The sequence below is a fragment of the Salvelinus sp. IW2-2015 genome, unplaced genomic scaffold, assembly GCF_002910315.2.
Source record: "Salvelinus sp. IW2-2015 unplaced genomic scaffold, ASM291031v2 Un_scaffold2538, whole genome shotgun sequence".
Lineage (NCBI taxonomy): Eukaryota > Metazoa > Chordata > Actinopteri > Salmoniformes > Salmonidae > Salvelinus > Salvelinus sp. IW2-2015.
The window spans coordinates 107,734-119,887 of NW_019943851.1; the positions used below are offsets into that span (position 1 = coordinate 107,734).

A 12,154-nucleotide genomic window follows, 5' to 3' on the forward strand; every position below is an offset into this window, starting at 1 on the left:
TATATATATATATACACTTTTATATTTCTTTATTATTCTTTGTAAACGCCTGCTTTCAACGGGGAACAAATGTATTACTTAATAAATGCAATTTTCTGAGAATGAGGGAAGGGGGGGACTGACTTTCACACTCCACCCACACAACGAGGAGGCAGTTCTATTGATACCGAAGGCGACACGTTACCATTGGTTTCTGCAGAAAGAAACCATAAAACGCATGTGCTTTTCCGTAGAATTATGTAGCCACGGTAGTTTTTATCACTTTAAGCCAATTGATTTGGTATTTAGTCGAGATAATTCGAGACAGTTGAAGAAAAAACAACGCAGACAGACAAACCTGTGAATGGACATTTTTTTCGTTGAGTGAAACAGCAGCAGAGACAAACGATTTGAGAAATCATCAAATCTGAAGGTAGGATGCTAACCCTTTTAACATGTATGATAATAAAATGACTTTTTGYCGTTAATTTAGGCTACTGTCTGAAATGCATTGGCTGTAGGAATGCACCTAACACTATCCTTGCATTTGACGCGAATGGTGCACTGTTACAGTAGCCTACAAACTACAATAATACTAGACTATTTGTTTTTTTAGTCTGTTTGTGGTAACTTTTGCGCTAGTGTGAGGATTAAGTTTGGATTCGAGCTAATTCTTGATTTATCAATGGATTATTGTTGCTATTGCCTACGAAACGGTCAAGTAAAATGTCGCAGTGAACCAAGAAAATATCATCCTTACAGTGAACACGGAAGTGGGGGAGCAAATGGAACAACTCTTTATTGAAATTAATCCTTTAGTTCCATTAGTCGACATTAAAACGTGTACAAGGCTTCTGAGACTCGCTTGAACTGTCCATTAGAGTAGTCCTAAAAGCATAGTTGATTTGGTTCAGAATATGAGGCTGCAGGCTACATTCTCCAGTGCACTCCAAGACATTGAGATTCAGCAACCTATCAAAGTTTGCCGCCATTTCAAAAGCCCGGGCTCTCAAATCTTCACTTCCGTCGACACGCCCATTTCTGGTAGGAGGGGGAAATAATAAAAGTGTCTCATCAATGAACAACTGATATGAAATTACACTTCATTAGGTTTTAAGTAGTTGTTGTAATTACATAATTTTTTTACATTACATTAAATCACAGAAGTAATTCATACATCTCTGCCTATCCAGATAAATGGCATGAGTAATCCAATTTATGCTTTATCTTTAATGTGATTGGATGGTGTGATACAATTTCGTAGCTTCGGGAGGCAGGCAGAGGCCAATTTGAGCATAGTATCACTGTGCAGGCGCCTCTCAAATGTTGTAACAATGTGGAGGGCTCGGTATAGCTCCGCATTGACATTATTGGTTGATGCCAGGTGAGGGGCGTGAGGACCTCTATAAAAAAAAAAACTAATTTCCTTGACAACTTCCTTCACAACAGCTCTGCAAGGCGAGGCACAAGAAGTATGAATGCCCTGACTTCTGCAGAGGCCATATCACTGTAAATGCTGCAAGTCCAATGCAGACATCAGATTGACCTAATATGCTTAATCTGAAAATGTGATCGGAGGCTCCGTATGGAGGGTGACACAATTGTGGAGCCTCCAAAGGCACGTGGAGGCCAAATTGAGCTCTGTACCGCATTGCTGTGCGCCTCCCAAATTTTGTAACAATGCATAGGGCTCCGTATAGCTCCACATTGACATGATTGGTTGACAGTAGGTGGGGGTGGGAGATCCTGTATAAATACAAACACACTTCCTTCACAGCAGCTCTGCTGCTCCGGGGAGAGCCAGAAGTATGAATGCTGCACTGCCAACTAGAGGTCGACCGATTATGATTTTTCAACGCCGATACCGATTATTGGAGGACCAAAAAAGCCGATACCAATTAATCGGCCGTTTTTATTTATTTATTTGTAATAATGACAATTACAACAATACTGAATGTACACTTATTTTAACTTAATATAATACATCAATAAAATCAATTTAGCCTCAAGTAAATAATGAAACATGTTCAATTTGGTTTAAATAATGCAAAAACAAAGTGTTGGAGAAGAAAGTAAGAGTGCAATATGTGCTATGTGGGGTGGCTGACGTTTCAGTTCCTTGCTCAGAACGTGAGAACATATGAAAGCTGGTGGTTCCTTTTTAACATGAGTCTTCAATATTTCCCAGGTAAGAAGTTTTAGGTTGTAGTTATTATAGGAATTATAGGACTATTTCCCTCTACAACATTTGTATTTCATTAACCTTTGATTATTGGATGTTCTTATAGGCACTTTAGTATTGCAAGTGTAACAGTATAGCTTCCGTCCCTCTCCTCGCTCTCCCTGGGTTCGAACCAGGAACACATTGACAACAGCCACCATCGAAGCAGCGTACCCATGCAGAGCAAGGGGAACAACTACTAGAAGGCTCAGAGCGAGTGACGTTTGAAACGCTATTAGCGCGCGCTAACTAGCTAGCCATTTCACTTCGGTTACACCAAGCCTCATTTCGGGAGTTGATAGGCTTGAAGTCATAAACAGCGCAACGCTTGACACACAACGAAGAGCTGCTGGAAAACGCACGAAAGTGCTGTTTGAATGAATGTTTACGTGCCAGCTTCTGCCTACCACCGCTCAGTCAGATACTTAGATACTTGTATGCTCAGTCAGATTATGCAACGCAGGACACGCTAGATAATATCTAGTATATCATCAACCATGTGTAGTTAACTAGTGGTTATGATTGATTTGTTTTTTATAAGATAAGTTTAATGCTTGCTAGCAACTTACCTTGCGCTTACTGCATTCACGTAACAGGCAATCAGTCTCCTTGTGGAGTGCAACGAGAGAGGAGGCAGGTCGTTATTGCGTTGGACTAGTTAACTGTAAGGTTGCACGATTGGATCCCCCGAGCTGACAAGGTGAAAATCTGTCGTTCTGCCCCTGAACAAGGCAGTTAACCCACCGTTCCTAGGCCGTCATTGAAAATAAGAATGTGTTCTTAACTGACTTGCCTAGTTAAATAAAGGTATATATAAAAAATTGGCGCCCAAAATACCGATTTCCGATTGTTATGAAAACTTGAAATCGGCCCTAATTAATCGGCCATTCCGATTAATCGGTCGACCTCTACTGCCAATGTAGAGGTTGGATTGACCATGCAGAGCCTTTTAAACATGTACCATTTGCACAGCAGTGTTTCTAGAATATCAGACCGTTGGCTTTCATAGGCCGTCTTTTTTAGAATTCTCACCATGGTTCAAACAACTTCTCCAACTGTCAACACATTTCAATAGAATAAAGGACTTGTACGCAGAGTTTGTTGGGATTTTTGTTGAGGTGCGTGTTCTGCCATTGCATCCCTTCTGATGGTGGTCTCAGTTTGTAGACTCTGAATATGTGGATGCTTTACGTTGTTTTGTCACCCCATTTCATTTTCAATGGAGGGAAGTGAAGTGGGCGGAGGACCGTTGGCGACGTGAACAGGGTGGGACCAACGTTGGGGAGGCTGAACTTTATGCAAATGACTCTGCGATATCGCGGCGCTATTGACACATCAGAAGGTCACTTTAGCATCCAGCAGCTGCTGGATTGGCTATTGATAACTAGCAATAACCTAGCGTGCTTGCTAGCAATCCACATTAGGGCGACGCTAGCAAGGCGGAATACAAGTGCTAGTTAATCAAGAACAGTTATGCATACATCTCATGTCAGTGTTACGGCCTTACATTTTGCAATTAAATTGACTCGAAAAAATAATGCTTTGATCTGGCTATTGTGGACATCAGTCTGTGTTATGATACGACCCAACTAATACGGTCATCACTGACCCACACTAATGCGGTGATTGTGGAGGAAGTGCTTTAATAGTTGTCGGGCTTTAATGTAGTCCACTGACAGTAAATTTTTATGTTCATGGGGATTTAAAGGTCCTGTGAACCAGACTGTGCATGCATTCTAAATGATTTTTATTTATTGTGTTTTTCAGATGTCAGCAGTATTTACAAACGGGTCAAAGCAGAGGTCAGGGCCAAACTGAAAATGTTGAAGTCGAAGAAGTTCAGACGATTTCAACGCCATCTGTGTCGGAGATGGATGATAAGAGTGTTAAGATGATGGGAGTGAAAGACATTGTGGCAGTACTGATGAAGAAATATGGAAAAAAGACCAGTCACATTGTGTCCTCACTTCTAAAAGACAGTAAATCATCGGAGTAAACGGAGACGAAGTCAACAAGGTGAGTATAGGCATTAATACTCAATACGCAAATGTATGAGTTCACACAGGAGTAAAGGAGGGATTTTGGGCTTGTCCTTGATTATAGTATTTACTCAGTAGCATTTATTTTCTTATAAAGATGTAAGCATAATTGGTTTAATGGAATGACATACCCGGTAAACTCCCCACAATAAAATATATGTGTGTGCATTGTATTAACAACAGTGAATTTGATGACCTATATGCAGTGTTTTCTGTATTTTATGGACTTAATCTTGGTCCAAAAAAGGCCCCTAATCTCTCTCTAGTCAATGTTAAATGATTCACCAAAATATACGCCTTTCCTCCACAGGCATTGAGAGCGAGGAGATTCGAACAATACTCCCATGGAGGTAGAGATGGATGACCAACAGGTAATGGAGCTTTTCTAGATGTGTTCTTTCCAGCTACAGTGATTCTGAACGTTCCTATAGATGTGTATGGACATCGTTTGTTTTCTGTTCATTGCGAGTGCCATGTGATGCTTTCACCATTTTGAGCAGTCACACTGGGTGGGGCTTGGTATGGGTTAGGAGGATCATAAGATTCCATTCAGGTAGCAGAGGGATCATAGAATTCATTCAGGTCAGCAGGAGGGATCATAGAATTCCATTCAGGTCAGCAGGAGGGATCATAGAATTCCATTCAGGTCACAGGAGGGATCATAGAGATTCCATTCAGGTCAGCAGGAGGATCATAGATTCCATTCAGGTCAGCAGGAGGGATCATAGAATTCCATTCAGGTCAGCAGGAGGGATCATAGATTCCATTCAGGTCAGCAGGAGGGATCATAGGATTCCATTCAGGTCAGCAGGAGGGATCATAAGATTCCATTCAGGTCAGCAGGAAGGGATCATAAAGATTCCATTCAGGTCAGCAGGAGGGATCAATAAGATTACATTCAGGTCAGCAGGAGGATCATAGAATCCCTTCAGGTCAGCAGGAAGGATCATTGAATTCCCTCAGGTCAGCAGGAGGGATCATAGATTCCATTCAGGTCAGCAGGAGGGATCATAGAATTCCATTCAGGTCAGCAGGAAGGATCATAGAATTCCTTCAGGTCAGCAAGAGGGATCATAAGATTCCATTCAGGTCAGCAGGAGGGATCATAAGATTCCATTCAGGTCAGCAGGAAGGATCATAGAATTCCCTTCAGGTCAGCAAGAGGATCATAAGATTCCATTCAGGTCACAGGAGGGATCATAAGATTCCATTCAGGTCAGCAGGAGGGATCATAGGATCATTCAGGTCAGCAGGAGGGTCATAAGATTCATTCAGGTCAGCAGGAGGGATCATAAGAATTCCATTCAGGTCAGCAGGAGGGATCATAAGATTCCATTCAGGTCAGCAGGAGGGATCATAAAGATTCCATTCCAGGTCAGCAGGAGGGATCATAGAATTCCAATCAGGTCAGCAGGAGGGATCAGCCAATTAATTATACTACTGCGTGAACATTCTGTAGAACATTCTGTAACTGTGTAGGTGGCAGTAAATCACCAACCTTGTCTCTGTATCTGTTTAGARTAAACACACTGCAGCACAGTATGCAGCTACACTCCAGCACAGTAGGTGGTGGTATGATCCTATTCAGTTTATTTATGAAGTGTCACTACAGTCATAGAAGTAAAGAAAACCCGCAATGGCTCTGGCCATGTTGTCACAGAAGTTGAAGATAGAAGATGAGCTGTCTAGTACATCTCTATGGTATGGGGTGATGAGGCTAATCGCTAATCTGTTATTGTTTCTTTCCCTACACACCCAATTTGATGGATGTGACACCTCTGTCTAAGGCCAACCACGCTGGAGGACCACTCGATGCAATGCCAAGTGGCCCTCGGTGTTCAAACACCGCAACTAATAGAAGCAACGTTAATGCACCAATGCTAACAGGGTGTTCATTTACAAAGGACGTGCATTTAAATTGTATCACAAATATTTATGGTGAGAGAAGGTGTCAGGACTTTTGGGGCAAAACATGGGTGGATCACTGTTTTATAAATTGTATGCATCTTTGTAAGTTGCTCTTCTATTGTAGTTTATTGTGATGTTTATGAAATGTATTTTCTCTCTAGACCATGTGCATCCTGGAGGGGAGATGATTGACCAGCAGGTAATGAATGGGATTTCTTATAGACAATCTTTATAAGATTGCTATAAGATTATGGACTGTTGCCAGCATTAACTCTGTTATTGAAACACTGTATTTGTCTGTTTTGCTAATTCCTGTAGATGCCAGTGTATGACCAGAGCAAGGAGAAACGGAGTAAGTCAAATTCAGTTATCCCAGAGCAGAAAAACAGACTAATTTCACCCAAAATAACACTTGTTTTATATTTATTTATTTTGCTCTTTTTGAAGACATCCTTCGCATCAGAGACGAGATCAAAAAATACCAGAAGATGAGGTCTGAAAGGATACTAGAGGGTATTGAAACCCAAAGCACATCAGTCCTTAACAAGGTCTACACAGAGTTGTACATTGTCACCTGTGATTCTACCAGCATCAATAAGGAACACGAGGTGTGGCAGGCCGAGACGGCACACCTCAAAGACTACTCTGAGGCCTCTGTCATAAAATGCCAAGATCTCTTRAAGCCTGCCGAAGACGAAACTATCAGATGTGTGATGACAAAGGGAATCGCTGGCATTGGGAAAACTGTGGCAGCTCAGAAGCTCAACTTGGACTGGGCAGATGGAAAAGAGAATCAAGATKTAGATTTTCTATTCCTRCTATCTTTCCGGAAGCTGAATTTGAGAAAAGGCCCGTACAGTCTGCATGGACTTCTTCAGWTCTTCTACCCTGAACTTAAAGACGTAAACGTTAGGAAGATGTATGATGAACATAAGGTTTTGTTCATKCTTGACGGCCTGGATGAGAGCCAACTGCCACTASAGTTTGATGAAATTGAAAACAGGCTGATATCTGATGTGTCTGAGTCRGCTTCACTGGACGTTTTGCTTACAAACCTCATCACTGGCCGTCTTCTCCCTGGGGCTCTCCTCTGGATAACCTCCCGTCCAGTAGCGGCCAATCAGATCCCTAGAGAGTATTGTCATCGAGTTACAGAGATCAGAGGGTTCAATGACGKTCAAAAGGARGAGTACTTCAGGAAACYCATCYYAGATCCAGAGATGGCCAGCCMCATCATCTCAGACATAAAAGCAACCCGGAGCCTCTACATCATGTGCCATGTACCGGTGTTCTGCTGGATGGCAGTAACTGTGCTTCAGGATATACTGAGTAAAGACAACAAGAGCGGGCCAAAGCTGCGATCTTTGCCCACYACCCTCTCTGAAATGTACATGCATTACATTAAGATCCAAACAAGAATTAGTTTCGAGAAGCATGGACCAACACAGGGGAAACAACATCCTTTGATGTCAACCAAAGACATCATTTTGAAATTAGGAAAGCTAGCATATCAGAACCTGGAAAGTCAAAATGTGCTCTTTACAGAACAGGACTTGACAAACTGTGGTATTAGTGTCATGGAAGCTGCTYCATGCCCTGGCCTGTGTACAGAACTTGTAGAATTATGTKATGGAATGGATCTCACGAAAGTGTATTGTTTTGTACACTTGAGTGTTCAGGAGTTCTTTGCTGCTCTGTARGCATTTCATGAATTTGAAAATGGCAGGATTGACTCAGTGAAAGCRTTAATCAAAAAGAGGAAAGGGGYCACTTTGTTAGATTTTCTCAAAGGTGCTCTGGACAGTGCATTAGATAGTCAAAATGGACACCTGGACCTTTTCACACGCTTCCTTTTCGGGATCTCTCACGACTCRAGCCGGGCAATCCTTCAAGACATTCTGGGAAAAACAACCAGCYGTTCAGAATGCAACAAAAAGTTAATRGGATATATCAAGATGTTGAAAAGGAAGGACCTCTCTCCAGAGAGATGCATCAACRTGATCCACTGTCTGCTTCAGCTGAAGGACCACACCATTCTACAGAATGACAACAACCAAGTCTCGCCTTCAGACACACAGCCAACTCCATTTCAGTGTTCTCTCCTGGCATATATGTTCATTATGTCAGAGAAGCCTGAAGAGTTTGACTTCAGGAATAACAAAACTTCTGAGGAAGCTTTTCGCAGACTGGCTCCTGCTTTGCTGTCTTGCACTAGAGCGTTGTAAGTATCACTCACTATTTGTGTAGCATGTTTATATTGCACAAGTACATTTTTATTTTATTTTTTCACGTACAGTATAAATTGAAAAGTTGAATGGCAATTATAAACTCAATCTTTTTCACAGACTCAACTTTTGTGACATCACAGCACTGGAGTGTAAAACTGTAGCCACAGTTCTTCAGTCTGAAAATTCCCACCTGACAGTCTTGGACCTGAGCCACAACAACCTGGGAGATGAAGGGGTGATCCGCCTCTGCTGTGGGCTGCGGAACCCCAACTGCAAGGTGGAAACCCTGAATCTACGCCACAATCATGTGGGAGTTGGCGGTGTCAAGGCAATCTGCGAAGTGCTGACTTGTCCCACCTCAAAACTTCTGAACTTGGACCTCAGCTGCAATGACCTTGGGGACCCGGGGGCAGAGTTGCTTGCTTTTGCCCTCCACACGCGTTGCAAGCTGCAAGCACTGAGGTATGTACATCACTACCGAATAAGACAATGACACATTTTGAAGGGGTTCATCTCTGTGCTGACCTATGGATATAGATGGCTCTTCAATGTTCAATGTTTCTAGTTTTAATGGTGAAACAAATTTGTATGTTTTCCATAATTATTTTTCCTATTCTCATTTACAGGCTATCTGGCTGTTTGATCACATTGCCTGAGGATGTGTCCTCTGTCCTGGCCATAGCTTTGAGGTCAGAATGCTTCCAGATGAAAGAGCTGGATCTGAGCTACAATCCCCTCAGAACCGTTGAATTGGATTTCCCGCTTCAGCTGAAGTGAGTTAGATTGAGTAAAAAGACAAACGTGTCTCTGAATAAAATATAAGTAGAGCTAAACATTGAGAGATTAGAACTTTAACAATGAAACGATTTAATGAAACTAATTCAACCTTCTAGATATGAGCCTTGTTACGTCCTAGTGTTATTATACTGCATCCGGAGCCTTGTATACATCCTAGTATTATTATACTGCATCCTCTGAGTAGTGTGACCTTGTTACATCCTAGTGTTATTATACTGCATCCCCTGAGTAGTGAGAGCCTTGTTACACCCTAGTGTTATTATACTGATCCCCTGAGTAGTGAGAGCCTTGTTCCATCCTAGTGTTATTATACTGCATCCCTGAGTAGTGGGAGCCTTGTTACATCCTAGTGTTATTATACTGCATCCCTGAGTGTGGAGCCTCTGTTATTATACTGCATCCCTGAGTAGTGTGAGCTTGTTACATCTAGTGTTATTATACTGCATCCCCTGAGTAGTGAGAGCCTTGTTCCATCCTAGTGTTATTATACTGCATCCCTGAGTAGTGAGAGCCTTGTTACATCCATAGTATTATTATACTGCATCCTTGAGTAGTGTGAGCCTTGTTCATCTAGTGTTATTATACTGCATCCCCTGAGTAGTGAGAGCCTTGTTCATCCTAGTGTTATTATACTGCATCCCTGAGTAGTGAGAGCTTGTTCATCCTAGTGTTTTTACTGCATCCCTGAGTAGTGAGAGCCTGTTACACCCTAGTGTTATTATACCTGCATCCCTGAGTAGTGTGAGCCTTGTTCCATCCTAGTGTTATTAATATGATCCCTGAGTAGTGAGAGCTTGTTAACCCTAGTGTTTATTATACTGCATCCCCCTGAGTAGTGTGAGCCTTGTTACAGCCTATGTGTTATTATACTGGCATCCCTGAGTAGTGAGAGCCTTGTTACAACCCTAGTGTTATTATACTGCATCCCTGAGTAGTGTGAGCCTTGTTATTATACTGCATCCCTGAGTAGTGTGAGCCTTGTTACGTCCAGTGTTATTATACTGCATCCCCTGAGTAGTGTGAGCCTTGTTACATCCTAGTGTTATTATACTGCATCCCCTGAGTAGTGAGAGCCTTGTTACTATCCTAGTGTATTAATATACGCATCCCCTGAGTAGTGGAGAGCCTTGTTACAACCTAGTGTTATTATACTGGCATCCCCCTGAGTAGTGAGAGCCTTGTTACACCCTAGTGTTATTATACTGCATCCCCTGAGTAGTGTGAGCTTTTCTAGGCTTTCATTAATCCCTCTTTATTTTGTGTGTTTTCCAGCATGGACCACGGAGGAGAGAGCAGGAATAAACCAGGTCTGCAGAAATGTGAGTAAATGTCCATTTATCATTCTCACCTTTATGAACACAGTGATTCACAGTGGTCTCTGTAGAATATTTGGCATATAGGAGGACTATGTACCAATTTATAATAGTGTCAAGGTTGATCGCAAAGGTTGTGTAGCAAGTAACTGAAACTTCTAATCTACAAATTTCAGATGCCAGTGAGGTCACACTAGACCCCAGCACTGTAAATGTTTTCCTGTCCCTGTCTGAGGGGAACAGGAAGGTGACGCGCCAGAGGAAGGAGAAGCCCTATCCCATCACCGAAGAGAGGTTTGATAAATGCAACCAGGTGCTGTGCAAGGAGGGCCTCTGCGGGCGTCATTATCTGGAGGTTGAGTGTCTACACGACGTACATATAGGCATGGCCTACAAGAGATTAGAGAGGAAAGGAGCCGGTGACAATGTAATCCTAGGACGGAATGCTGTTTCTTGGACTTTGTGCGCCTCAAAGGATAAGTTTCATGCCCAGCATAAAAACAATATTCACAACTTACGGCTCCCTGAAATCAAATCAAATGAGTCCTATAGAATAGGGGTATTTCTGGACTGGCCGGCCGGCATCCTGTCCTTCTATAGCATCTCCTCGGAGTCTGACAAACGGACCCACCTGTACGCATTCCACACCACATTCACTGAGCCTCTTTATCTTGGGCTTAGACTTCAATCCCCAACATCAACCATTTCTCTCATAGTCAAATAGCCTACAGTACATCTAAGCATTGTCTTTCAGAAAGTATATGTGCCACTGGGTGGGGAGGGAGAGGGGTTATAGAAAAGTTTGTGGTCATACTTAGGTGCTAAGCTAATGTAGTATACTTGAGAACAGAATGGCCCACGGGTTTGCAATACTGTTGATATGTTGTATCTCCACTTTATTCCTCTTGTTATATTTTGTGAACAAAGAATGTAAAATAATGTCCTGTATAGCCATACTGACCATAACTTAATTTTAAAAGAATGTCAAAAGCTGGCTAATGATCAAACAATAGAACAAAACTGTGCCTTCAGAAGGTATTCACACCCCTTGACTTTTTCCACATTTTGTTGTGTTAAAAGTAGGATTAAAATGGATTTAATTGTCATTTTTGGTCAATGATAATAACAAAACTATAATACCAAAGTGGTTGAAAAATTCAAACATTTATTACAAATGAAAAAAACACAAATATATCTTGATTAGATAAATATTCAATACATGTTAGAAACACCTTTGGCAGTGATTACAGCTGTGAGTATTTTTGGGTAAGTCTCTAAGAGCTGTGCACACCCGACTTGTACAATATTTTCCCATTATTCTTCTTAAAATTCTTCAAGCTCTGTCAAGTTGGTTGTTGATCATTTCTAGACAGTCATTCAAAAATCATGTTAACCACTATTATTGAGCACAGAATGAGTCCATGCAACTTATGTGATTTGTTAAGTGCATTTTTACTCCTGAATTAATTTAAGAGTAAAAATTCGGGGTGTAACCGTGAAATGCTTACTTACAAAGCACTTAACCAACAGTGCAGTTCAAGAAGAAGAAAATATTTACCATGTAGATAATAATAAAAGTAACACAATAAGAATAACAACGAGGCCATATACAGGGGGCACCGGTACCGAGTCAGTGTACAGGCTATTTGAGGTAATCTGTACATGTAG

At 41.7% G+C, this 12,154-nt stretch overlaps 1 pseudogene; it reads left to right on the forward strand.

The window, feature by feature from the left end:
- The first annotated feature begins 143 nt into the window (after positions 1 to 143).
- Positions 144 to 12,063, forward strand: LOC112074227 (NACHT, LRR and PYD domains-containing protein 3-like; annotated as a pseudogene).
- Positions 12,064 to 12,154: the final 91 nt, after the last annotated feature.